Below are 24,232 nucleotides of genomic sequence, written 5' to 3'. Positions count from 1 at the left end.
ACAAAACTTTCCCTCCACCATGAACTCAAGTGGAGTCCTGTAACTCACACAGGGACTCTATGGTCTGCATTGCTGCACCACGACCAAATTGTCCACTTTATCTCAACCTTCAATGGAAATCCTGCAGCCACTGAATTTGGTCAAGTGGTGATCAGTTGGCAGAAGTCCTCACAAATGACATCTATAGGCTATTGAAAACTGTGACTTTAAATGAAATAACAATATAATAAAATCACTTTTAATACCAATTCATTAATGTAAGAAAGAGTTAAGTTCCTATGGCATATTTCTATGACCAAAAGCACCACTAACATATCAATAGAGATCCATGACACATCTTACAGGAAACAATTATTGGTGTTTGTTCTTCTGTTCATTCATTTCTGCTTCATTCCAATTAATTTGAGAATCTGCTGTAGTTCTTTGCTTAAAACTGCAATGAAAAGGTATATAGAGGTGGGTGAGCTGAATCCATTCAGTGTACATACATTCTGGTTCTGCTTTTGTATCACAAGCATCTGGGAAAACTTAGCTATACAATTCCCCTCTGCGTGACTTCACTCAGGTTTTATTTAGAGAGGGGTGGATAGAAGCAAGCAGGTTTAACAGCCCCTGTGAAGGTAAGAGACTATCAGTCAAATCCACATTGAATTAGGAAAATTGGTATGCATGCCCTGTTGTGACAAAAATACCATTTAGCTACTTCCTACCCCAAATTCCTTGCCTAAAGTCTACCTTCCCTCCAACAGTCAATTCAAGTCTGGATCTATCCTACCCAGACCTGTGTGGATACCTTGAGGTTATGCAGTCTTACAACCCTTCTTTATGAGAAGTTGCTGACCACTGGATTACAAAACACTAATTAATGAGATATGAGAGCTCCCTAATCGACCAACTTCTAACAAGAGGGAAAGACTGTGTAAGCAAACAGAAAGGTAAGGTTAGTATATGGATAGATACCCATGACCTTGGGGACCAGGAAGACAAAGACGATCCAGCCTGGGGAGAACATACAAAGAAGGGCTGTGAGTCTCTCCTCTCAAACATCCTCAAATAAGAAAGTTGAACATGATATTTTGGGGAATGGTTTGTTTCTCCAGAGGACTTGAGTAAGTCATCTGGAGGCTCTTAAAATCCTGAGTTCCTCCCTCAAACTCTGTCTCTCTCTTGAGTGGTAAGGTGACTTCTGATTGCTATGATATATAACTATCAGAATATGACTTCTTAAATATCTTCAAAATATATATCCTTCTTGAATATTATGTAGAAATTATTAAGTTAATTCATTTTCACCCAGCATCCTTAAAGGTCATCCAGCACCATCAGTGTCTTAACAGTCAGAGCAATCTAGTAACCTCATTACAACAGCCCCCACCCCACCCCAACCTCCACAGTGTATGCTGCTGCTAGATCAATATTCTGAAGCATCGCACTGAGACGCCCCACCTTAAGTCACTACCAGGATTTCCATCATGGCTGAATGCAGTTCAAAGTCCTCATCCAGAGTTTTCACTAGATAGAGACTCAAATCCCATCTCCAGGCTTACTGCTTCTACTTTCCTGTAGGCCCAGGAGAAGTCACCTTTTCTATAGTGTTTACCCGGCTTTCTTCTTTCTCTGTAGCTATTTTTGTGAAGCATAGCAGAGTGACAGATGTCATGACAGGAGAAAATCAAATAGGTGTTTGGCAGATGAGTTTGAATTTTATTTATGCTTCTTATTTGCTTTATGACATGGACTTAATTACCTAATATGTTCTTCATCCTGAACATATTACCTTATGCTAAGAGTAACAATTCCTCCATTATTAGGTTATTTTTGAGTTCAGATAATACATCCTTGGCACATAGTAGATACTTAATACATCTCATTTAATGCTTTGGTCCACACATGTACACATACCCTCTAATACATCCAGCCTGTGTTTGATTAACCTTGCTGACATTTTACTAATTCCCCAAAACCTGTAGTCTAATTTTGTGCTATTTCTTTTACCTTTTTTTCTCAAGAACTCACTGCCAAAAAAAAAAAAAAACACCCTAGACCACCCCACTTCAAGCCTGTTCTCATGTTTTTGGCATTGGCAACCAAGTAATGATCAACCTTGTGTCCTAGGCTGGGAGTTCATCTCAGCTCACCACTGGAGAGCACTAGTCAGCAGAGAAGGGGTAAGACCTCTTCCTAAAACTGTTTTGTCTATTAAAAAAAATACTTCTTTGTGTAATTTGCTTTACATGGAATGCAATTTATACATCTAATAGGGCAAGAGTGTCTCCTGCTTCTTACTCCTGTTTGCTGCCCCTTCTCCCAAGAGACATCTTGCTTTGCATCTTAAACCAGTGCCTAATATTATAAATTTTTTAAAGATGTTCTGACACTTTCTATGGCAGTTGCCTTCCCTGTTACTATGAACGAGAGGTGCTCTTAGTATTTGCAAGTAATCTTAATATAACATGGCCTTCACCTGTCAAACCACAGGTTAAACTAGATACTCTATAATTCCTTTCTGTTTCTCTCACAGGACTTTATTTTCAATTTGTTTGAATTTGAATTGTCAAATTCAATATTCCCCTGTTCTTACAAATAGTTTTCATTTAAAGCTTGTGCGTTTGATCTTGGTTTCTGCACCCACCTTATAATCCTGGCTTTGTATAGGAATAAAGCCTAATCTGTGAATCCCGTTTCAGTGTCCTGCACTGCACATCATAGGGATAGACCTCTTAGGGCCTCCCCAGTGTTCAAAACTCAATGATGCTTCCGTGCTATTTATAAATCCTTACTCTTTCTGGGTGTCACTTCTAGAACCATCAAGCCCCTCGTGCTAGCTATGATCTCCACTGCATAAAGAGGCTAGAGTCACTTTGCTAAAACTCAATCTCTGAAAACTTGCCTTAATGATGTTTGCAGGCCAGCTTAGGGGTGATACTGTTCAACTACTTCATTGTGTTGGAATTAGTGAGCAGCATGAATTTAGTCACCAAATTTACTACACTAGGAGGTACAGTCTCCAGGATGGTATATTCTACTCTAAGAATTTCCATATATACTGTTAGGGATCCAGGGATTTAAAACAAAGAGGGTCTGATTACTGAACTAATTGGCAACTCAATTTGCATGGAATACCAAGTATGCAGTTATAGACCAGAGGTGACTTTGTGAGCTGGGGTGTCACAGAGGCAGTATTTGTGATCTCATGCAGGTGGACAGCCTTCTGAGCTTTGATTTTAGTGGTACACTCCAGGTTTTCATCCGCCCCTGACATTCACTGTGCTATGACCTTGGGAAAGTCACTTATCCTTGTGAGGATTAATGAGTTAATCTCAGGGGAAGTACTTGGAGATCATTGGCTGACAGGTGCTGTATAAGTACAAAGTATTATTATTAAAATGTCACTGTACTGGCTGCTTTTGCTCTTGAGGGCACAGAGGCAGGAATGACAGCCCCGGGTGAGTGGATAAAGATTACCTAAGACAAGCAAGTTGAGAATTCTGCCACAGAACCACCTACATCGGCACTTAGCAATCTTCTGACTTTCTCTGGTCAGAGGAGACCTTTATTTTCCAAAAATTAACGGTGCAAACCAGTTTTAGCCAGAGGCCCTACATCCACAGATCTTTCTCGTTCTAAGCCGTCTTAGAAGTTGAATCCAGAAAAACTTATTTTAACATCTTCAACAACCCCATCTTCCACCAACAAATCCAGTAACTTCCCTCTGGCTCTTCTCCACAAAAGAACAGAAATAAAAAATACAGACGAAACTGGAAAGCCTGGGGTTTCAAGCAAACAATAATGGTAGAAACTCAAACTCTGTTAAAAAAAATAATTTGTCTTTCCTATGTGTCTTCTTTTTAGTTTATATTTGTTTCTTGATGTAAAAAAAAAATAAAAAAAACTGAGAAAAATCAGGTGTTGCTATTGCTCATGGAAACTTCTAACATATATATACACTCCATTAAAAATTTGGAGGAATAAAGTATTTTACATGCAATGCCAAGTCAATCCATGTATCAAAACCCCCTAGGTGTATCAAAGTACAAAATAAGAACAAAAGTTGTTGAGAATTAGGTTCTTTGAAATAAATTCAAAATGTCAAAGATTGAATTGTCCCTTTCAACACACATTTTGTTTCAACAAAAACATGATTTTTTCAAAAGTTAATGAATAATCGCAACCTTAAAGTGTGAAAAATCATTTGTGCGGGGGTATAGGGATGCATTTTATGTTTTTCTTTTTTTTTTGGTTTTGGTTTTTATACATTGAAATAGTGTTTGTTCAAGACTATAGATGTTTTGGGGTCTGGAGTGATAGCACAGTGGGTAGGGCGTTTGCCTTGCATGCGGCCGACCCGGGTTGGATTCTCAGCATCCCATATGGTCCCCTGAGCACTGTCAGGAGTAATTCCTGAGTGCAGAGCCAGGAGTTAACCTCTGTGCATTGCTGGGTGTAACCCAAAAAGAAAAAAAAAAAGAAAGAGAGAGAGAGAGACTATAGATGTTTAAATGTCTTAGGGGTACAAAAATTCCACATTTTGCCAACCCCAAAATTGCCAGTATCTTTTGTATTGTCCTCTAGACATTGTTAGCTCACTCCTTTCCATCCCCTGTTGATCTTAGTTCTATACTCAGAACATAAGGCTATGTTTTCTTTGATCATCGTCTATTTTCCTTTTGTTTCTTTATATACCACATATCACTGAGATTTTTTTTTACTACTTTTCTTTTCCCTTTTGACTTATTTCACTTAGCATGACACTCTCGAGTTCCATCCATGTAGTTTCAAAAGACAAAATTTCATCTTTTCAGGACCAGAGTGATAGCAGAGTGCATAGGGTGCTTACCTTGCAGCGGGTAAACCTCCCACAGGATCTGACCCCACCAGGAGTGACCTCTGAGTGCAGAGCAAGGAATAAGCCCTGAGTTTCACCATGGGTAGTCCAAAATCAAACAAAAACTGTAGCACTGTCCTGTAGTATTGTCCTCCTGTTAATGGATTTGCTTGTTAGGACGCGGATGGTGTTCTCCCTTTAACAACAAAGAGACTCCAGAGACTGCAAACAGCAAGCAAGGTTTATTGTAAGACTGGCTAGCCAGGGTCAAGCCGCCTACACAGACACACAGGTCAGATAGGTAAGGCAAGACCCCGAACTTCTTGAAAGGGGATCTTATATAGGCCTTCACTGGCCATTACAGCAAAGCCCGTGCATTTCATAGTCAATAGATTTGTAACAACATATACTTTCTTAACCAATCCATTTAAAAGTACATCACTCCTTAGCCTATAGATTCAAAGATCAGCATTTATGTACATAGGCATTGAGGCTAGTGGGCATCTGGTAACCCTGGCTTCCTTTGATTCTCAGCCCTGCATTCCATTCTGGTGAAGGTGGTTAAGGGAAAAGTTCCTAACAGGGGTAATAGATAAGGAAGGCCCAACAAATGGTTCTCGAATTTACATCCCAACAGGGAAGAGTCAACAAATGGTTTCAGAATTTGCATTCCAGTAAGGAATGTTTTTACTCTAAAGCTCTGCTAGGGAGGGGGCAGGAAAGGGAGAGTTACTAATTAGTAGAGTTTTAACTCTGGAATCTCCCTCAGGGTCCCTAGGAACCTTACATGCTCAAGCGGGCACCAGTAACATTTCCACTGTGAGACTTGTTACTGTTTTTGGCATATAAAATATGTCACGGTAGCTTGCCAGGCTTTGCTGTGTGGGCAGGATACTCTCAGTAGCTTGCCAGGCTCTCCAGGAGGGGCGGAGAAATCGAACCCAGGTTGGCTAATTGCAAGGCAAATACCCTACCAGCTGTAGTATCGCTCCAACACAAACAAAAACATTAAAAATAAAATATAATTTAGATTTTCATTACCGTAAAGGTAAAAAAGGTAAAGGCCCTCCTGTTGATAGTCGATTTGCTCGAGCGGGCCCAGTAACGTCTCCATTGGAGACTTTGTTGTTACTGTGTTTGTCATATCAAATACTCTCAGTAGCTTGCCGGACTCTCCGAGAGGGGCGAAGGAATCAAACTCGGGTCGGCCATGTTGGCCGCTTGTAAGGCGAACGCCCTACCACTGTGCTATCATATCTCCCGAAAACTGTGTGTCTAATTGCTCTCAAGTTATTTTTTAAAAATTAGCACCATATTTCCCCACATCCATGCCAGCACTGGTTGCTTTTGTTCTTTTGAATGTGTGCCACTCTCCACGGTGTGAGATGATATCTCATTGTTGTATTGATTTGCATTTCCCTGATGGCTAGCAATGTGGAGCATTTTTTTCATGTGCCTTTTGTCTACTTGTATTTCTTTTTTGAGTAAACTTCAGTTCATTTCTTCTCCCCATTTTATGATGGGGTTGGAGTATTTTTTCTTGTACAATTCTACTAGTTTCTTGTATATCCTGAAAAGTAATCCCTTATCAGATGGTTATTGGGTAAATATTCTTTCCCATTCTGTGGGCATTTCTGTATTTTGGTCACTGTTTCTTTTGAAGTGCAGAAGCCACTTAGTTTGATGCAGTCCCATTTGTTTATGTTTGCTTCCACATGCATGGTCAGTGTTGTTTCATCCTTAAAGGTACTTTTAGCTTCAATGTCATGGAGGGTTCTGCCTACATTTTCCTCTATGTACCTTATGGATTTATGTCTGATATTGAGGTCTTTAATCCACTTTGATTCGACTTTTGTGCCTGGCACTAGACAGAGGTCAGAGTTCATTATTTTGCAGGTAGCTATCCAGTTTTCCCAGCACCACTTGTTGAAGAGGCTTTCCTTGTTCCACTTCACATTTCTTGCTCCTTTGTCAAAGATTAAGTGGCCATATATTTGTGGGTCTGTAACAGAATTTTCAACTCTGTTCCATTGGTCTGCAGGTCTGTTTCTATCCCAATACCATGCTGTTTTAATTACAATGCTTTGTAGTAGAGTTTGAAGTTGGGCAAGGTGATACCACCTATCTTCTTTTCCCCAAGGATTGCTTTAGCTTTTCGTGGAGGTTTATGGTTCTATATGAATTTCAGGAGTGCTTTGTCTATTTCTTTGACAAATGTCATGAGTTTCCTGATTAGAACTGTATTAAATTTGTATAGTGCTTTGGGCAGCATTGCCATTTTGATAATGTTAATCCTCTCTATCCTTGAGCAAGGGATGTATCTCCATTTCCTGGTGTCCTCTTTTGTTTCTTGAAAGTGTTTTGTAATTTTCCTTGTATAGGGATGCTCTTTCACTGTTGGTCGGGATACCGACTAGTCCAGCCTTTCTGGAAAACAATATAGACAGCCCTTCAAAAACTAGAAATTGAGCTTCCATATGACCCTGCAATACCACTTCTGGGAATATATCCCAAGGATGCAAAAAAGCACAGGATAAAGCACATCTGTACCTAGATGTTCACTGCAGCACTGTTCACAATAGCCAAAATCTGGAAACAATCCAAGTGCCCTAGAACAGATGACTGGTTAAAGAAACGTTGGTACATCTACACAGTGGAATATTATGCAGCTGTTAGGAGAGATGAAGTCTTGAAATTTGCTTATAAGTGGATAGACATGGAGAGTATCATGATAAATGAAATGAATCAGAAAAAGAGGGACAGACATAGAAAGACTGCACTCATTTGTAGAATATAGAATAACATAACATGAGGCTGACACCCAAGGACAGTAGATACAAGGGCCAGAAGGATTGCCCCATAGTTGGAATCTTGCCTATGAGCAAGGGGAGAAGGCAGATGGAATACAGAAGGGATCACTAAGAAAATGATGACTGGAAGAATCAGTCGGGATGGGAGATGTGTGCCGAAAGTAGATAATGGACCAAACATGATGACCTCTCAGTGTCTGTATTGCAAATCATAATGCCCAAAAGTAGAGAGAGAGTATAGGGAATATTGTCTACCATGGAGGCAGGGGGAGGGTGGGGAATGGGATATACTGGGGAGACTGGTGGTGGAGAATGTGCATTGGTGGAGGTTTGATCATTGTGTGATCGTAACCCAAACATGAAAGCTTGTAGCATTCTCACGGTCATGGTCACGGTCCTCCCGTTGTTCATCGATTTGCTCAAGCGGGCCCAGTAATGTCTCCATCATGAGACTTGTTGTTACTGTGTTTGGCATATCGAGTACGTCATGGGTAGCTTGCCAGGCTCTGCTGTGCGGGCGAAATACTCTAATACTCTCGGTAGCTTGCCGGGCTGTCCGAGAGGGGCGGAGGAATCGAACTCGAGTCGGCCATGTTGGTTGCGTGCAAGGCAAATGCCTTTCCACTGTGCTATCGCTCTAGCTTTCTCACGGTGATTCAATAAAATTAAAGAAAAATAGCACCATAGCAGAATTATTTCTCTCTGTCTCTCCTGTCAATGTCTCTCTCTCTCTCTCTCTCTCTCTCTCTCTCTCTCTCTCTCTCACACACACACACACACATTTCTCTCTCTGCGTGTCTCTCTGTCTCTCTGTCCCTCTGTCTCTCTCTGTTTCTCTGTCTCTCTGTCCCTCTGTCTCTCTCTCTCTCTGTTCTCCTTCATCCCTCTCATTCTTATTGCTTTTGGTTATCCATTAGGTTATTCATATAATTTAGACACATATCTGAGTGCCAGGTTAAATGACATGACCACACAGTTCCTTGGTAGCAGAGCCAGAACAGAAGTCCAAGCTCTGAATCTTAGACTAAAGCATAAATTCTTAGTGCCAGGCTTGGCAAGTTCTAATCTGCAACTCCTTTGCTATAAGAACCATTCAAAAAATGTGTTCAGTCTCTGGATTTCTGTTACTCTTCTTATGAAATAGAAGTTAGATTCATAGGTCTTTTGAAGGAAGAACTCTTTGAGATTCTCAAGTATTTTGGATCTGTGCATGCAGAATCACACATGTGCATTTTACATTTATCAACCTATAAAGCCTGGAGAATTTGACTTTATAATTTTTTCAAGTTTCCCTGTGCCGTGATGCTTTACACTTCATATAACAGTCTTTAGTGTGTCAATGATTCAAATGCAAGGACATTTTCTTGGGTCTTCATTGTTTCAGAGTGAAATTGAAAGAGGGAATCCAGCTGTTTATATGCAATATGAAGCAATTATGAAGTTCATTTCCAAAAGCCACTGTAACCATGGAAACCTGTATTTCTGGAAGAATAGAGACAGGCTATAGACTGTCTTCCAGTGGGGCCAACTTTTAACTGGAAATGGCTTGGGAAATGCTTATGGGGAGCCTGAACTGTTTACTTTAAGTTGGAAGCAGTTTTTAAAAGTCAGTCTCCCTTAATCCAAACTTCAGTTCTTCTTTTAAAGTTCAGTAATCGGTGAAACTCAAATTTCTGAATTTGCCAGAGTCTGCCCTAGAGGGCTAAATAGTTCAAATGGAACAAGAGCCAGCATTGTATTGATGTTTATTTCATAGCTCCTTAAACACCAAACTCAAAGTCATAACATCAAACTGACTGAACTTTAAGCTTGTGTTGCAGGAACCTCAGAAAGTTCAAATGAGAACTAGAGAACCCAGTCTCTTGATATACAGTGTTTCTGAGTGCACACCGACTCCTTTGATATATATAAAAAGGATAACACTCATTTTAGAATGGATTAATTTATGATAGTTTGACCCCACCAAGCCAGAAAGAAGAAAGGATTGCTGAAGGGTGAAAGATTCTGAGATTTGGGTAACAAAAGGTCAGTTTGAGTCAGAAATTATTTAAAACAATATGGTCAGGTTACTAAGTTGATTGTCTTCTTAATACTCAGTGTGTCCCCTTTGACGAATAGTGTGAATTTCTAGATGCACTGAAAGTGAATGGGACAATCGGCAGCTAAGGGTCAAAACTTAAATACACACAACCCCTGTATGCACCCTAGGAAATTTATGGAGATGAAATGCTAAATGACTGCAAGCTGCAAAGGCACCGGAATTGGATTTTTGCTATTTCTGCCTCTTTTGACTTTGTCTTTGATCCCTGCTGGCAGCATGCTGGGCATGTGTGAATACTATAGCTCACAGATACTGTACCTATATGGAAAATGAAAGGAAACCTTGGTCTATCCTCCACAGGATTTCTCCTTTGAAATCCCAAGTGAGGTTAAAACCAGGGGTGTACTCCAAATAAAGATTAAGATGTACCTTTTCCAGTAGGGGGCATATTTTTCACTCATCTGCTTGAGTGGTGAATAAATAGTTTTGCACACACCTGAAGCATCAGGGAGAAATGGATGACTAATACTTGGTATGAGTTTACTGTCATTTTGAACGATTATACTTGGGAAACCACTGGAGAGGGAATATCTAGAAAATGATTTGTTTAGATCAAGATTTGGACATAAATGGGTATTATAGATAGGTGATAAATGTATGCAAGGATTTGCCATTGGATCTTAATCAGGTTGCAAAGACCAGGTTGCAAGGAGATATCACACAATAATTCCCAGGCTTCTCACCACCCTAGTTGTCCCTATGTGGACTCTTACCATCGTGATTGCATTTGCCAAGAGTCCTGCACACCTTTCACTTGCATACTTTACTTCTGTTTTACAATGGTCTAGATTCTGATTCTGAGGCCAGAGGTAGTTCTGTCTTTCAGAGGATAAAAGTTGGGCACTTAAGTTTTGAAAACTAAGAGTCCTTGCTTTGCTCTTCATGGAACAATTTGCCTACTTTTCAACATCATCTGTATGAGGCCAATATTAAGCACTACTGGCATCATTTTTGTGTATAACTCACTGATCACAGTTCCTTGAACAAAGCAGACCTTCACTAACATCAGTGAATATATTTCACACCTGTCTAAATCAGAATCCATTGCTGCTATAGGATATCCCCCACACTATGGAAGAGAGAATGTCAGAAGTCCACAAAACTGGGGATGGAGCAATAGAACAGTGTATAGGGCACTTGCCTTGCACATGGCAGACCTGAATTTGTTCCCTGGTATTATATATGGTCCCCTGAGCACTGCCAGGAGTGATTCTGAGTGCAGGGCCTGGAGTATGCCCTGAGTATCGTTGGGTGTGGCCCCCAACAATAAACAAAGAAATAAATAAAAAATAAGTCCATGAAATTTAAATCAAAGACAAAAAGCATGATCCAGAGATGGGTAATACTGGTCAGGACATGAAAGAGACTGGGCAGCACACGTAAAATGTTCAAAATAGTAAACATGTTTTCATGGAAGTAATTAATGCTTGTATTTCAGAAGTCGAATCTCCATGAATTGGGTAACAGTCTGATTATTCTGCACATCACTTTGCAATATGTCCTTTTCCCAGTGCTTTACACTAGCAGCTAATGGAACTGTCTGGGCACAGGTGAGCCCTTATTATGATTAGGGAGATGGCGAATTAACAGTCATTGTGAAAACTGAAGTATTACTATTACACAGACAATAATATGAAAATCATCAAAGCAGCTAAAATTGGGGGCATTCCTTAAAGTAATATATTTTTAAGTAATGCCAAGTACCTATGAGTACAGAAGTTAAGAATGCAGAATAGGTGTACATAGGATTACAGGACAGGTGCAGAATAAAACCCAAGATCGTAAGAGTGAGCAACAGAGAAATTAGTCTGGTTATGTTAGAAAGTTCTTAGAGGAAACAGAACTATTCAAGCTTAGGAAACAAGATGGTGGAAGATTATATTTATTTTTATTTTATAGGCAATCAGGTCCACTAAAAATTATGCTTGGAATTTCAGAACTAATGCCCATACCCCTGTCCATTCAGATTAGCTTTATCCAAGAGAAATCAAGCTAATCACTTAACAAGATGAAATTCTCGATGCTTTCATGTGCATAAGAAAATAGGACAATAGCACAGTGATAGGGCATTTGCCTTGCACGCAGCCAACATGGCCCACCAGAGTTCAATTCCTCCGCTCCTCTCGGAGAGCCCTGCAAGCTACCGAGAGTATCTTGCCCGCTCGGCAGAGCCTGGCAAGCTACTCATGATGTATTTGATATGCCAAACACAGTAACAACAAAGTCTCCAATGGAGACGTTACTGGGCTCGCTCTAGCAAATCGATGAACAACAGGAGAACAATTACAGCGACAATGACAGTTGACTTGGGTAAGTGAATGTACATGCATAGATAAGTATCACTGTCACTGTCACTGTCCTCCCATTGTTTATCAATTTGCTCAAGTGGGCCCAGTAACATTGTGAGACTTGTTGTTACTGTGTTTAGCATATCGAATACACCATGGGTAGCTTGCCAGGCTTTGCTGTGTGGACGAGATACTCTCGGAGCTTGCCGGGCTCTCCGAGAGGGGTGGAGATATCGAACTTGGGTTGACCGGTTCAGCCAAGTGCACGGCAAACACCCTACCCACTGTGCTATCGCTCCAGTGCATAGATAAGTATAAATGATACAAATACTAAATAACTTGATACTGTTATTTTAAAATAGAATCACCATGTATACATTTCTACATTATATTTTACTCGTGGAAATTCTTCTTCATCAACTCCTGTACTGATACAGCATTATCTTTTTCTTTAAATGGCATTTTTCTTTGTTTTTGATATACTATATGCTATTTCCTCATTACTTATCAATACTAATGTTCATTCTCAAGAATTCTTTAATCTTTTTAAATTAGCTATGCAGTATATATCTTTATGTATATATGTTTAGATATTAGTTTATCTTTTAATAAGATAAACTCCTGTTAAATGGTATTTCTGTAAATGATTAATTTTCATGTATCCAGCTTCATCCTTCTCAGTACGACGATCAAGTACGACATCATTGGTCTGACTGAGACAAGAAGGCACGAATCTCACCATGCAGTTTTCGACACTGGAGAAGAATTGTTCCTCGGAACATGTGATAAAAGAGGTGTTGGAGGCGTTGGTGTCCTTGTCAACACAAACTTGGCCAAGAGCATTGATTCATTCGAATGCCTAACAACCTGAATCGGACATTTACATTTGAATGGATGTGGCTCACTGCCTGCAGTTTCTATCTTCGTTGTCTACACACCAACATCTCATTATGATGAAAGAGAAATCGAGAAGTTCTACATGGAGCTAGAGAAGTTCTATAAAGAAGACCACACCTTCTACAAGATCATTGTGGGTGATTTTAATGCCAAGATAGGACCGAGAAGATCAGCTGAAGAACTTCACATCGGGACCCATGGCCTAGAATGGAACGAACAGGGTGAGAGACTGTCTGAGTTCATCATGTCGACCAAGACCATTCATGGTAACTCACAGTTCCAGAAGGCAGAATCTAAACGATGGACATGGGAGTCTCCCGGTGGACGATTCCACAACGAAATAGACCACATCATATTCAATCGACGGTTTTGCCTGACCGATGTCGCTGTTGTCCCAAAATTTCGAACAGGATCGGACCACCGTCTCCTTCGTGCAAAATTCTACTTCACAGAGCGGGGAGAAAGAGCTGCAAAGTTCAAAAAGAGAACTCACAGAATGACCACCAACTGGGAACTCTTTGGTACTATTGCGGCAACATGGGAAGATGCCATTGTTGACAACATTGACGAGGAATACAATCGACTGGTTCAGCACCTCCATGAATGTGCGAGGAACGCCAAGAGAGAGATAGCCAAAAAAAAAAAAAAAAAACGCCTGTCTTCGAAAACTCTTGAGCTAATTCGCCAGCGTGGTTTGGCGCATGTCTCAGGCAACTGCAAGCTAACGTCCGAGCTCGCAAAGCAGTGCAGAGATGCGATCAAGGAAGATCTCAAAGAGAGAAGAGCAGAAGTACTGGTAGATGCGGCAGAAGCCGGGAAAAGTATTCGTAACGCCCGCCTGTCCTTCGCCAACTACAAGACCAAGATGACTGCCCTCCGACATCCTGATGGATCCATCACATCCTCCAGAATGGCAATGGAGAAGATTATCCATGACTTCTACTCAAATCTCTTTGATAGTCATGTCCACTTGCCAACATACCAAATTCCACAGGATGGATATGTCGTTCCCAACGTTCTCCCTTCTGAAATCCGACATGCCATTTCGTCGGTAAAGAAACAAACAGCACCCGGCCCAGACAAGGTCAGACCTGAACACCTGAAGAACCTGCCGTCAGTACTCATCAATACACTGGCTCGGCTCTTCACTCGCTACCTGTCTGAATGCAAGGTTCCATCCCAATGGAAAACCAGCAGGACCGTACTACTGTTCAAGAAGGGAGACATCCATGACATTGGCAACTATCGCCCGATCTGCCTATTGTCTGTCATCTATAAGTTGTTCACTCGAGTCATCCTAAATAGGATTAGCAGAACACTAGATGAAGGACAACCATGCGAGCAAGCAGGGTTCCGCAAAGGATTCAGCACCATCGACCATATCCACACGATAACCAAGCTCATTGAGGTTTCTCGGGAGTTCAAGATGCCGCTCTGTTTAACGTTCATTCATTTAAAGAAGGCCTTTGATTCTGTTGAGACGGAAGCGGTCATTGAAGCCCTAGCCAATCAGGGCATTCAAGCCCAATACATCAGGATCCTCCGTGAGCTATATTGCGGATTCACTACCAGGATCTCACCATTCTACAAAGAAGTGATCTTGATGTCAAGAGAGGGGTTCGGCAGGGTGATACCATTTCACCGAAACTCTTTAGTGCCACCCTCGAGAACATCATGCGACGACTGGAATGGGAAGGAATGGGAGTGAAGATAGATGGTCGGCAATTACACCACCTCCGCTTTGCTGATGACATTGTTTTAATAACACCAAACATCAGCCAAGCAGCACAAATGCTGGCCGACTTTTTTTTTTTTTTTTTTTTTTTTTTTTTTTTTTTTTTTTTTTCCCTTTATTTTATTTTATTTTTTTTAAAGTTGTAGATTTACAATTTTTTGTGCTTTGGTTTCAATTATACAATGATCAGATACCCATCCCTCCACCAGTGCCCATTTTCCACCACCATGGATAATATCCCTCCCACCCCCATCTCCCCATCCCCCCGTCTCTGTGGCAGGGCAATCCCCTGTGTTCTCTCTCTCCTTTTGGGTGTTGTGGTCTGCAAAAGAGGCATTGAGTGGCAAACATGTTCAGTCCATAGTCTACTTTCGACATGCATCTCCCCTCCTGGGAGGATCCTCCAAAAATCCTTTATTTGGTGCTCCCTTCTCTATCTGAATAGCCCTTTCCTCTAGGATACCCGGCTGGCCTCTAAGTTATGGAGTAATCCTCCTGGTGCTGATCTCAGCTATTCTTGGGTATTAATCTCATACTTTGTTACTTTATATCCCCCAGATGAATGCAATCTTTCTATGTCTATCCCTCTCTTTCTGACTCATTTCGCTTAGCATGATACTTTCCATATTGTACCACTTGTATGTAAATTTCATGACTTCATCTTTTCTAAGAGCTACATAGTACTCCATTGTGTAGATGTACCAAAGTTTCTTTAACCAGTCATCTTTGACTTTGACTTTGACCGTGAGTGTGGAAAGGTAGGACTACAGCTGAATCTTACGAAGACAATGTTTATGAGAAACAGCCTCGTTCCTGACGCCTTATTTGCTCTCAACGGAACGACCAGCTCTGAATGCAACAGCTATGTGTACCTAGGTTGAGAGGTCAACATGACAAATGACCTGGCACCAGAGCTTCGAGGGAGGAAGAGAGCGGCTTGGAATGCCTTCAAGAACATAGAAGAAATAGCTAAGAGGACGAAGAACATCCGGCTCCTGGCACATCTCTTTGATTCCACTATTCTTCCTGCATTAACATATGCCTCAGAGACCTGGGCCCTACGCAAACAAGATGAGAACGCTATTCAGGTCTCCCAAAGAAGAATAGAAAGAGCTATGCTTGGAATATCACGTTTCACTCAAATGAGAGAAAGAATCCGGAGTTCTGACATCCGTCGAGGATCAAGAATCAGGGACGCTGTCTCATTTGCCAAGGTGTCAAAAATCAGATGGGCTGGTCACGTAATGAGATTTAAAGAGGACCGCTGGACTAGAGCTGATACCGACTGGATTCCACGGGATGTCAAAAGACCGCGTGGCCGCCCACCTACCAGATGGTCAGACTTCTTCGTCAAGATCATCAACGATTGGTTTGAGGCCCTTCATGTTCCCGGAGCGAACAGATGCCATTGGGCAACACTAGCACGCAACAGGGACAAATGGAGACGTTACTGGAGCCCGCTCGAGCAAATCGATGACTAACGGGAAGTTAAGTGATTAAGTGATTAAGTGATCAAGCTTAGTTGTTTTCAAAAGTTACTTTTTCATACTTCTACATACTAGATATGAGAAGACACTTTTTTCTACATCCTTGTCAGAATTAGCTGTTACTGTTCGTTTCATGTGTTTTTTTTGTCATAAATCAATGTATAATTATTAGTCTAATTTATATTTCCTTGAACCATTAATAAAATTGAACATTTTTTTCATATGTTTCTCAGCCAATTGCATTTTCTCTACCACCTATTGATCATACATAAATGTTGTTCATTTTCTGTTGGGATATTTTGTTGTAATTAAAATCTTGTGTCTTAGACAAAATGTACCTGGTCATGTTCTTGAAACTATTTTCAAATAGAGGAGTGAGAGATGGTGTCATTGGAGAACAAACCCATTGGTCTAAAAATGGGGTGATACAGACTTCCTATAAGCTTTTGTGCTCAGCATACACAGGGTTGGCTGTACACATGTTTTGCAAACAAAAACTAAAAAAACACCACATTTGACTAGAGCTGGCTGCTGTGAAAATAAGTGGGAAGAGATTGCAGATAATCTGTGGTTTCACAAGTCTGGTAGTTTGGAAATTTGTTATTGCTTTTTAAAAATAAGAAATACAGAGGAAGGCTGGAGCAATTGCGCAGCAGGCAGGGCATTTGCCTTGCATGCAGCCGACCTAGGTTCGATTCCCAGCATCCCATATGGTCCCCCAAGCACTGCCAGGAGTAATTCCTGAGTATATGAGCCAGGAATAACCCTGTTCATTGCCGGGTGTGACCCAAAATGAAAATAAATAAATAAATAAATATACAGAGGAATAACAAAAGTTTTGGAAAAGAAGTACTTACTTTACATCTAAGTTTGAGGTGACCATGAGTCATTTTGATGATATCCTGATGACAAATAAACTACTAGGACCTGAACTTGGAAGAAGGATATATGCTTCACAGCTAATGGAAGAGTTTAGTTAAGAAAAGAGAAACTATATGGATGTGGCATAGTTTGGATTCTCTCCTTTAGAGGGAGCAGATGGTAGTATGAAATCTCTGAAAATTGGCTGTTCACTGCATTCAAATCCATCGAAAACCACATCAGGCAGAGAGAAAGTTTGCATAGAAGTGAAAATGCAAATGGACGTTAGAAAAAGTTTGCCAGATTTACAAAAGAAAATATAGGATGTTCAGTTAAATACGAATTTTAGATAAACAATTAGTAATATTTTAGAGCAAATAAGTATGCCTCAGTGAGTCCACAGAGCTAGTATCAGGTAAAGTTTTTATCTTGCATGTGGCTGACCTGGGTTCAATTTCTAGCTCTTAGAGTGATCCCTGATACAGAACCAGGAGTAAGCACTGAGCACTGTTGGGTGTGGCCCCAAACCCAAACAAAACTAACAAGTAGACCAACAAAGAAAAGTATGTCCTTTCTAATACTATGGACATTATTATGTTTAAAAGTTCAGTATAGGGGCTGGATAGCACAGTGGATAGGGTATTTGCCTTGCACACGGTCAACCTGGGTTCGATTCCCAGCATCCCATATGGTCCCCTGAGCACTGCCAGGAGTAATACCTGAGTGTATGAACCAGGAGTAACCCCTGTGCGTCACCAGGTGTGATCCAAAAAGCAAAAAAAAAAAAAAAAGTTCAGCATCTGGATATATTTACTTACTATAAAAATATTGTATATTTAATATACAGTTGTCTGAAAAATATTGTTGTTCATAAGAAAGTCAAATTTAGTTGGTAATCTATATTTTATCTGGAAGCTCTACTTTATAATTTAACACATGATGATTTATACCTTGTTCTACAATGTCTTATAAGCAAACACTATACCATCTCTGAAGAAAGAAAATTTAGGAATAAAATTTTTTTCATGGTAATATTCTAAGATATGAAATGTATGGCATTCTTTTCTAGTATGTTATCCATCAAAATAATTTAATTATTAATAGCCATTCATATCTAGAAACTCAACCAACAAACATTTGTTGAGCAAATTTCATTTTGTAAAAGGTGCTTGGTAAAATATTCTTAATAATGATTGTGAAATAACTTAAACATCATAGTGACTATTATGCTCAAAGGTTGAAATAATACTCAGTAGATTTAATTGTTTAAATTTTAATTTATTTATTACATGTCATTTCAAAGAATAGCTCTCTTATGGACTTACAGAGAATTGATATTAATCAGAATGATAATTCTAATCTCAGTAAATAGTAATTGGAGATTTACATTTTAGCGACCTTTCTCTAAATAATGTAGTGCTTATTATTCCCCAATCAACTTAAATTCCTTATGGACTTTATCAGTCTCCTTTCCCCTTCTGATTGAATTAGGTGGGCCATCCTTCTCAACACTAATTGGTCAAAGTGACTCTTCTTAAAAAAGTTTGTTTGAGATCGGGGGAGGGGAGATAGAGCAGTGGTACACATCAGGATTTCCTAAGGATTTAATCCAGACTCTTTGCTCAAGGATCCTTCTGAGCAGTTTTCGGAAACCATATAAGGCATTAGGAATTGTTGGCCACCAGCAATAAAAGCACCTTAAACACTGTACTATCTCTTTAGTCCCTCAAAATTTTTATTACTAGTCCTTATGGACTCTGTACAGATAGTAGAGATTCAATTTTGTCCTCTCACCAGACTGACAAAAGTGATACTAATACACAGAGACCTTGAGTTTCTCGGCAGAAAATGGAAATTGAGTGAGGTACAACCCCAGTTGTTTTGGCTCTAAGACCTATGTTTAGATATATAGCACATGACTCCTTAGCCTACTTCAAAGAAAGAGTGATGAATTCAACACAGCCACATTTATTTATTTATTTATTTATTTATTTGCTTTTTTGTCACACATGGCAATGCACAGGGGTTACTCCTGGCTCTTCACTCACAAATTATTCCTGGCGGTGCTCGAGGGATCATATGGGATGCTGGGAATCGAACCCAGGTCGGCTGTGTGCAAGGCAAAAGCCCTACCCGCTGTGCTGTTGCTCCAGTCCTTGAACAGAATGACATTCTTATATATCCAGCCCTAACTAGAGTTCTGAAAAATATTCCAACTATGGCGGAAACATAAGACATTACGTAATAAAACAATAGAATGGAGACTCCAGCAGAATCTAACTCAGGCAAATCACACTCTCTTCAAGATACATCAGCAGTCTATTGGGTAGAAACTATTACCTAGTCTAGGAGTTAATGAATGCAGTCATATAGCACTACTGAATCTGCATGTATGTGAAGGTTTCTCAATGAAGAGACATCATGTAGGAGAAGTGATGTAAAAATCAATACACCTCACCTCCTTGTGTTGGGTATCCTGTCTGACTTATCTGACCCAAGGGTGATCATTTGGCTGCTTCTCTCCTTCCTGTATGTAAAGATGGATGCATCTTATTATATTACTGAGACAGCTAAGATAGAGAGACCCACTGTTAGGACTGGCACATAAGAGAATATTGGAAATAATAGTGTGTATATTGTGTAATGCAGGTTACTATAAGTTGTATTCAGATGTCTGGGATTTAACTCAATATGAAAATGTAGGATTTAACTCAATACGAAAATGTACAGTTAAAGTATCCTTAAGTGACTTCAATAGATAGAACCAATCACATTTCTAAAAACAATAACAAGAAAGAAACAAAAGAGATTTCATAATTTGATTATTTTTATTTAAAAAGTATAATTTACATATTTCCACTAGCCCACATTATTTTCCCTGGGCAGTACAACCAAGTACAATATAATGAAATTTGTATTATTTAATTAGCCTGTGTATACTTTTCTAAACAAAGTTTCTATGTCTTTTTAGAGTTATTACAAAAAGTAACAAAGGGGATGCTCACTCTTTCTCAAATAGCCTCTTTTGCCTTACCAAAGTCAATTCATTTTTTTTTTCTTTCCCCATGTCAGTTTGATGGTTATAATAGTCAACTATCCATCAACCTGTTTCTACAAGTTGCTAATCCATATTAAAGGGCACCTTAGCTAAGGAGACACATGGTGATGGAAGGAATCACTGCTATATGGCATTTACAAATAAAGCATCATTCAGCAAAGAGGGCGAAATCACACTGAAGGCAGAGAGGAAGTAGATGGGCAGTAGATGAATGTTGCTACTGCAGAGTACACCATGATTGAAGGCATTAGGAATATTTAAGTTGGGAAAGCTTCAACATAGCTACTCTTAGGCTGTGGTGTCAAGAATAGCTGACCTGCTAACCACATGCCTCTCTTCTTTTTCTTTGCTAAACTTGGCTTAATTATACTCTTCATTCAGCAATATTTGTCCAACTCATTCTATGTGCCAGACACTGTTCCAGAGGCTGGATGCACCTGAGTCAACAGAATAGTTAATTCAATTTCTCTCTTTCCGTAATATTCATTACAATGCACACCAAGATAAATTCATAACAACACCTCATAATTCCCTCTGAAACAATGGAGTATTCAAAGATCACTTATGGAGGCCAGAGATAACCGAGGGGTTAAAGCACTTGCTTTGCAAATATTCAGCTCAGGTTTATTTTCCAACACCACATATGGTCACCCTAGCACTGTTATAAGTTACTCCTGAGCACAGAGAGAGGTGTAAGTCCTTAGCATCACCAATGTGACCCTCAAATCCCCCAAATACAATGAATACAAATTACTTATATGCAAATGAGTTATCTTAAAATTCTGAAGTTTGCATGTACCTATTGCTATTATATTGTTTTTTTTCCTAACACATACTGTACACAGCATATTCACCACTTGGCATTAAAGAGTTAAATCTAATTGTACAGAGATTGAAGAGTTTAGATTGTTTACTTACTAAAGTATAAATGTCGTTGATTTTTCAAATATATATCAAGCAGTAGAAAAACTGAAAAAACATAAGCATAAATAGAATTTCTATGATTTATATAAGGAGATGAGAACTATTTGTGATCTTCTCTGCTTCTTTTTTTTAAACATGGTAAGAAATAATGACTTTAGGGTGGGTAGAGAGAGTTCACATCATGTATATAAACATGAATATAAACATCAATATGCACAGAACATCTAAATAACTAAAAATATGTAAACAATAACTAATCAATTAGCCCTGTCTTACATATAAGGAAACTGAGACCTGGAATAGTTTCCATAACTGGTCTAACAATGTTATCAAAACTAATTTGTGGCAGGTTTGGGAGCAAATCGACCTCCTGTGACCCTCAACCCAGGGTCCTCTCAATTACACCACATTCTCCTTCCTATTAAAGATAAATCACCTATAAATCACTCACACCTAAGTATAAATGTGTTTTAGAGCTAAGGCAGGAAGCCAAGGCATAGCTACAGTAAACTGTAAGTTGTAGATGATTAAGTAGTTAGCCATCAGGCTATTTGCCACAAGTGTCTGTCTATAAGAATCCTAAATCTTTGCAATAAATTCAAATCATTGGAAAAATTATAGCGACCAGGGAACAGACTGAATGTAATTCTAAAATATGTTTTTGATAAGCAGCCTAAATGTGTACAAGTGAAGGTGACACCCCTGTGGAGCTTACTTTCATACTTACAGGTGACTTTCTTCCAAACTAGATGACTCTGATCCACTGTGGGAGCTTCACTACTGATAGAACCCAAAGCAGAGAGAGATATCCTCTGCCAGTCATCACCTGGTTTCTCTTGGGATGTACACACTTAATTTCCAATCCAGATAGATACTACCAACTGAAATAAAATGATGAAAAATAAAACATCTGTAAAGTCCATCTCTTTACAGACCAACGTACTGAGTTTCCTGATAACCATATGATGACTAGTAGTCTATCAGAAAAGTAATTTTGTTTACTCAAAGGAATAAAAGCCACTTATAAAATTTGTCTAGAATAAAAAAGAATGTTTTGGTGACAATGCCATTTTAAAAACTAAAAAATAGAGAGGTATTTTTTACTTGACTGGAAATAACTCTATAAAACTATAGTAAGCAAAACAACTTTAATAAGAAAAACTGGGGTCTTACCATGGTTTATAATTTAGAACCAAATGAAAAATCCTCATATCTATGAGCAAATAATTTGCAGCAAGGGATCTAGGTATATGAAGTGGAGTAAAGATTGCTTCTTCAACAAATGGTGCTTGGAAATGGGATAGTCACAAAAAAAGGAAGGAAAAAAATGGAAGGAAGGAAGGAAGGAAGGAAGGAAGGAAGGAAGGAAGGAAGAAAAGAAGGAAGGAAGGAAGAGAAAGGAAGGAAGAGAAAGGAAGGAAGAAAAAGAAAGAAAGGAAGAAAGAGGATCTATATCTCACAACCTACACAAAAGTCAATTAAAAGTTGATCACAGTCCTCTAGGTTGGACCAGAATCCATGAAATACATTGCGGGGGGTGGGGGGATGGAGGGAAGTAGACTGAAACTAACATAAGGGCAATGGCTAGGCACCTTGGCCCTATGGTTAACATTGAGGCAAAGTATCTGTATACATCAAACTAGTTAGAGTCAACATCAGTGTAAACTTCGGTGTTGGATAACATTGGGCTATTCTTGCTCCTGCTTCAGGGAGCTTAAATTTATTAACCACTTCCACAAGAGCATCCCTGAGGTACACCCAATTTCATCAAGCTCTATTAATCCTATATTGCTTTTCTCTTACCTTTATGTCACTTGCATTATTTAGCAATGTCTTTTTTTATATAGACACAGGAAGACAGTTCATGCTATGCTTTGTATTGTGGGAGTTAATTGACTCCAAAATAATATTTATTCCTTGGTATCTATATTTACTTGACTTAAGCCTCAGTTACCTTAATTTCTAGCACTCCAAAGCAGGTCCTGGCAAAGAGACTGAAAGGACTCAGGGCAAGCTGTAATCTACCCTGGCATAGAAAGGAGTCTAGCTAAATGCCATAAGTATAATAAATTAAGAAGATGGGCATGGAATAAACTCTGTCATGACCCCCAAAAAATAATTGAATAAGGACTCTTCTGGGCTTATGAAATATTAACCTGACCTGAGGACCGTGGTCTGGAATATATAGTGAGATGTCTCCAAGAAGAGCCAACCTTTAAGCTTAATATATCTCTTACTGTGTTCATACAAAATGACTAGAAATATTATAAGAAGTAAATTTACTATCATTGTTTAAATTCCTTACTAGCTGAGGAAAGGAGAAAGCAATACACCCTAGATGGAATCCCGTCCTCGAGTGGATCTCCTAGTAATCTAGAGTGTTGAACCCTCAGTTGAGATTTTATCCTAGAGTTAATCTCATAAAGGAGTGAATTTACCTGTTATGACAATGTTCAACCCCACCTTTGTGTATATTCCCACCCTTCATGATTTCTATATAACTACGCGGAAAGGAGCAAAAAGGAACTACAAAGTTGACAACTCATAAGAGGAGGAGAACTGAGACTTTGGGACTTTGAGGACTAGAAGGAGGACTAGATGATGATGATGACTGGAAGTAAAGGACTATGATATTACGAGGAGACAAGGAAGAAAATGTAACAAGGTAGAGGACTTTAAGGTCTACAAGGAGATTAGGATGATGGAACTATGATGACTGGACTATGACTAAAACTAAAACTGCCATTGCACTGTAAGAGAGATTGTACTATGCTGGGGAGGAGAGAGAAATGGATCAACTACCAAACAGCCTGGGGTCCAGTTAATGTTTCTTCCTTCCCCTGGTCTTTTGTCTTCCGCTGCCATAGTCTGGCCTGGGGAGATGGCTCTCGACCACCGAAAACTTGAGTCCCTCATGTGCTCCCCACACTTTTCCTTGAAAACTCACACATGAGACCAAACTATAATAATTAAATCTAAAGATGTGTCAATTAAGGAGAATGGCTTTGAGGAGGGCTACTTTGAAACCCTAGTGGATGGATACTGATACTGGTAATAACATTGGAGAGGAAATGCTATTTGCCTGACTGAAATTCTATTATTAACTTCACAAATGCTGGTTCCTATAATTGTGATGAGATGCAAGTGAGATCGTATTCAATATTTCTGATAACCTTTTCTCTGAAGTAAGCCAGCAATTGTCTCTTTGTAGAAATATTTAGCACTTGAGAAGGAGTATATGATGTG

The sequence above is a fragment of the Sorex fumeus genome, unplaced genomic scaffold, assembly GCF_029834395.1.
Source record: "Sorex fumeus unplaced genomic scaffold, SorFum_2.1 ptg000128l, whole genome shotgun sequence".
Taxonomy (NCBI): Eukaryota; Metazoa; Chordata; class Mammalia; order Eulipotyphla; family Soricidae; genus Sorex; species Sorex fumeus.
The sequence above is the reverse complement of the archived record's forward strand: the minus strand, read 5'-3'. Positions refer to the sequence as shown.